Source organism: Lathyrus oleraceus, chromosome 1 (genome assembly GCF_024323335.1).
Source record: "Lathyrus oleraceus cultivar Zhongwan6 chromosome 1, CAAS_Psat_ZW6_1.0, whole genome shotgun sequence".
NCBI classification, from domain to species: domain Eukaryota; kingdom Viridiplantae; phylum Streptophyta; class Magnoliopsida; order Fabales; family Fabaceae; genus Lathyrus; species Lathyrus oleraceus.
Window position 1 is genome coordinate 320204018 of NC_066579.1, and position 5692 is coordinate 320209709.

The window sequence follows — 5692 nt, forward strand, 5'->3', positions numbered from 1 at the left end:
GGTCCAATTTTTCTATCAGCAAAAGGTGCCATGGTCGAAGTAAATTGATACCTCTTGGCAAACATCATGACATAGCTTTTGAAAGCTTGTCGAAGGCTGATTCTTTCATCAGTTGGCGTTATTAGCACCAACCTTGGCCATTCGACAGTCCTATTTTTTACTTCTTCTTCATCTACTTCTGGTGCTACAGGAAGATTAGCTTCAAATGTGGCATTGAGCCATAATTGCAAGAGCCAGAAAGGTCCTGATAAGTTGATTTTACCTTGGGTTTTGGTGTTTTTCAAAAGATGTACGCTCTCACTCAGAGATTCATAAAGGTTCGCCAGAATCATTTCGCTCAAGCATAGTTTTGTGCATGCATGAAGCTGATTGGCTATGGTAATGAATCTCTTAGCAACCTGGAGAGAGCGAGAGCAAAACACATATGTGGATAGCCACAGAGTTAGAAAAGCTATGTGTTCGACATCTGAAACTTCAATAGTACTCTTGTCATGATAATAGGACATAAATAAGGAGTATGGGGCGAGGCTAGTCTCGAAAGCAATGGTATCTTCATTTAAGACAGTAGGGTCAAAGTCTATACCGTTGGGATGAAGGCCAACAATGGCTGCCGCGTCGAAGAGAGTGGGCGTGACCATCCCACAAGGGAGGTGAAAGGTGTTGTAGGTACTATCCCAGAAGTAGAGAGAAGCCAAAAGCATATTTGGACAGATATTGGGTCCTACTCTTGACAACTGAATAAGGTCGAAAATGCCTACCTCTTTCCAAAAAGCCCCTTTAACTTTTTCGATTTTATCTAACAAGGATACGTAGTCAGAAGGGTCTTTCGACCATGGACAAGTTCTGAATATCCTGGGGTAGTTCAAATAGGCTAAGTCCAACTCTCTAGTATCCGTCGAACTCGATGGGTCATTTTGTTCTACAACTTTCTCTTTAGGCTGAGGTTTTCTTCCAGCGCCTATGGGTTTTGTGTGGAAGTAAGATGGGAAAAATTCTTTTAAGCGATTTGGTTTAATCTCTAAATTTGGAAGGGGACCTAACATAGCATGACAGTTTCCAAAAATAAGAACAGGGATTAATACCTGGGATTTATAGATGCATTCTTTCTCTTTCTCATTTGGAGGTTCTGGAACATACTGTTGATTTCCAATGGTCATTGGTTCTTTTAAATCATGCACAGGAGAGAAAGCTGAGTCTTGTTTCTTCTTGAAATGTTTGCTGCTTGAAGGTTTTTGAGGCGCCATTGTTAAGAAGAGCTTAGGAATTTTTCTCAAGAGACTATGAAAGCTTAAGAAATGGGTATGAAGAAAAGTAATCTGAAGCGGAAAAGGGTTTAAGGAAAAAGGTTTATGGGTAATTATAGGAAGAAGATGATGAAACGCTTTAGAATGGTAATGATGGTAGTGGGACACGTGGCCGATTCTGATGGGAGTGTTAAAGAGGTGGAAGTTGAAAAGAAATCATGATGTGAGGTAATGATGGAAGTGGATTCTGAACGTGGGCTAGATGTGACATTTTGGAGAAATTCTAATGATGAATTTGTGTTGGAAATTGAGATTATCAGACTTGGATTTAATAAAGACTAATTGACATGGCATCAAAACACTTGTTGACAACAAATGACTGTTTCTCTAGAAAAAACAGTCGAAACGTCTTTGCTGGGGGGCAATTTGTATACGTGCGTTTTCGACGCCATGAGATTTGGTGTGCAGAATGGTTCTTTCGAAAAATGACGACATGAGATAAACGGTTTTGGTTGATAAGTGTTGTTCGACACTTCGACAAAATTGAAGCTTCGACATTTCGACAAGATATTTGCAGATGGAAAGGCACCTTTGACAGACATGAAGGATGTTGTAGTATTTTGACAATTCGACAAAGTCTGGAGAGAGACGTCATTTCGACGTAAGGTGTAAAGATTCAAATTCAGAAGAGTTGTGACGTTTGGCAGAAGACGCGTGGAAGCATCTGGCGAAAAGAAGAAAGCCGTTTGTCACAGTTTTAGGATTTGGTAGTTAGTAACGGTTATGTTATTTGTATATAAATAGGGTAGTTGTTGTCTGGAAAAAGGGTGTGAACTTTTACTTGTACAAAATTCCTGAAAATACTCAAAGTACCCGTGTGAGAGAAAAGAGTCATATAAGGAACATGTATGTGTAAACAAACACCAATTCCTTCAAAGTTTATTTTATAAAGTTTAAAGTTCTTTACAAATTCCTTTTACGTTTTCCAGTCAATTATCTTTCTGCATTTTCTTTTCGACACTTTACATTTCGTCAGTTATTTTCTGCCATTTACCTTATCTTGTCAAATTTACATCTGTTTAAACATCTTTCATCAACATCTTTCGACATAAAATATTCAGAGAATCAAAATAAAAGATACAAACACCGTTCTAGAGATTTACGAAGTTATTTAGATTTTGCACATGTCCTAGGATTTGTGTGGTTGATCCTGCAAGTAACCCAATTCTACATGTTTTGGTAAACTAGAGGTTGTTCGCCAAAATTCACAGCGAACAGTTTGCCAAGACTTTCTGTGTCTCATGCCTACATACCAACAAAGTGCAATGGAGGATCAAAACCTCGTAGTTAATTGTAAAAGTAACAAAGATGTTTTTTTGATTCATTTTTAATGAAAATACATTTTGTCATTTTAAGGAGAATACTCAACTAGTCACCCACAAGTATGATAACTTTGCATCACCATGAGATGGGCTCCAACTTGGATAAAATCAATAAGTATGCCATTTTCTCTCTTAAGTGGAAAAGAATTATCATCAATGTTACGGGGATAGGAGACTTACATATCAACTATGAAAATGACTCATGTCTAAACCTTGAGAAATGTTTTAAAATAAAAAGTGCACAAAGTGCACAAAATAATTTGAATGAGTTTATGCATTTTTTAATCTTTTGAAATTGGTCTGAATATGCTTAAGATATATTGGAATATATTAAGAAAAAGATATGAAAATCACATGACAAAAATCAAGGTTTATTAAGAAAATGGTTCAAGTTTGAAAACAAGAAGTTTTGAAAAAAGAGAGAAGATTTTGAAAATTAAAGAGTGAAGGGAGATGGAGAGACTATCCTAGAACATAAAAAAAAAATCTAGGGAGGAAAGATCTAACCAAGAGATAACAAGCTTTATGACATAAGTCAAGCAGGAATTCCCTCATTTGGATTAAGCCTCAAGCAAGCTAAATAAGCAAAGAATAATTCATGTATCAAATAAAACCAAAATAACCAAACCAAGTCTTCAAAAGAAGTCCAAAGTCAAAGGTACCAGATGAATCCTAAGGTCTCAAATCACAAGCTCCCAAATCAAGGGTCAATGTCCTAGTTCTAAGTCCAAAACTCCCTAACAATGCTAAGGATAGTAACCTCAAGTCCATGAATCAAGACAACCAATTTTTAGAGGTTTTTTCTTTATTAATGTCTTGAAAATAAAAAAATAAATAAATCCAAACGGACAAAGAGCAAATTGCATAAGTACAAACAATATGATATGAGATGCTAAAGTAAAAGCATAAAGTAAATGGAAAAAGATAAAAAGCAGTCCCCAAAGAAAGCTGAAGCTACCACAAGCACATTGAAAGGCTTGCTAGACGTAAAATTCATCTCTGATGTGAAATACACTAAGTTGCTTTCCAACTTTGTACTGGTTAAGAATGTAACACCCAAAAGTCGATTAAATTATTTAATTGAATTAATTGGATTTATTTTATTTAATTATTTGATGTTGCTCTGAATTAAAATGAAATTATATGATTATATATTGTTGGGTGTGGTAGTATTAGTATGGTTTGATGAGAAGGCAAAATAAATTATAAAATAATAAGAATAATTGGAATTTTAATTATTGTTGGAAATAAAATAAGAAAATTGGAGAAATAGGAGATTTGGACCATTTATGTGAATTGAGGAAAATATGAAGTGAGAGGAGAAAAGCTGAGAATAAGTTGGGCAAAATTTGGAATTTTGAGAAAATAGTTAGAAACCTTATAAATTGTAAACATTGGGAGAAAGATATATTTTAGAGAACCATTTGGCAATACGTAAAAATAAGAGGCAAAAAAGAAGAAGGGATTTTGGGAAGGAAAGCTAGGTTTGGAACGAGGAATTCATAAAAGTTGTTCAATTCATCATCATTGTTGGAAATCTAAGGCAAGGGGGGGGGGAGAAAAGGCTATCAATATGTATGTATTGCATGATGGGATAGATAAGAGAGGTCATTACTCTCATTAGGGTTCCTAGGTTTTCTTTTGATTAATTGTTGTATGATGAAATTCTAGAAATTGTTGGTTGATCTTGTGGTTATATATGTGTTGTTATGATTGACTCTATGTTTGACTCATCATTACCATGTATCTAAATTTTTTTTCCATTGATGAATGCTTGAATGTTTTGAGTGTATTCATGATAATGATTAATTTTTTGTTGAATTACTGATGAAATTGCTATGGATTATGATGAAATAGGTGTTGTATAGGTTGATGATTATGATGATATATTTTACTATTAAAAATCATGTTTGGGTCTGTTAAATTTGTACGAATTGATTGGGGTGATGAATAGAGGTTAGCTATTAAAGAGAACACTGAAGGTACATGGAAAATTAGGTCTATAGGCAAAATTCACTCAGGACAATCGATTGGCCCTAGGGGAACAATCGATTGGTTCCTTTAGAAAAATTGAAAAAAAACAAAGGAACAATCAATTGGTTGGTAGGTGTAATTGATTGGTCCAGTTAAAATTTGTGAAAAACAAAGTCGGTGAATTTAGGACAATTGGTTGGTCCCTTGTGTCAATCGGTTGGTCCCTGTTTCGGTTTTTTGATCCACTTGTCAATTTTGGCTGTAACTTTTGTTCCATAAGTCCAAATGAGATGCATTTTGAAGTGTTGGATATCAAACGCCTAAAGCTACCTCATGGTAATGCTTGGTAGTTGTTTGAATTATAATCATATGTCCATTATGGCAATGTTTATTATGACTTGTATGATCGATTAATGAATCGTTGTGTTTATCCAATGATGTGTTGTTGTTTTGGTGAATTAACATGAATGAATGCTTATGAAGTTGTATTTGTTTAGTCGCTGTTATTTCTTATTGTTTGTTGATGTCATAAAATTGATTAATTGTTATGTATGATGAATGATCTTGTGCATAAATGGTGAAATATGCATGGTGATTCTTTTGGTGATAATGAACATTATTGAGAGTCATGCATCATCGTGTACAAACTTCAATCCAATTTTGATTTGCTATGGGTTGGTTGTATGGATCGGGAGCAAGTATTTAATTCCAGCGAAGAATTAATGAATCGTTGCCTATGGTGATGGTAACGTATTTTGGTGTACAATGAATGTTACCGCATGCATAATGAGATAGTTATGGAGTATAATGCATACATATTTGCATATGTAGTTGATTGTTCATGATGTTGTTGATTAGTTTTGAATATGTATATGTTGTTATGAATAGGCGTGAGACTATGTTGTTGTTGACTGTGTAATGAAGGTGTGCTTGATGTATATTCTCTACATTAGAATTCTTTACACTATTTATATTAATTGTTGTTTCTCACCCCCTTTGCTTCATTATGTCCACCATAGATGTCTTGCTAATACTCAGGAGTGATCATTGTTGTTGTGGGCTGGAAGGTGGCTCGTTAAAGCTACTATTCAC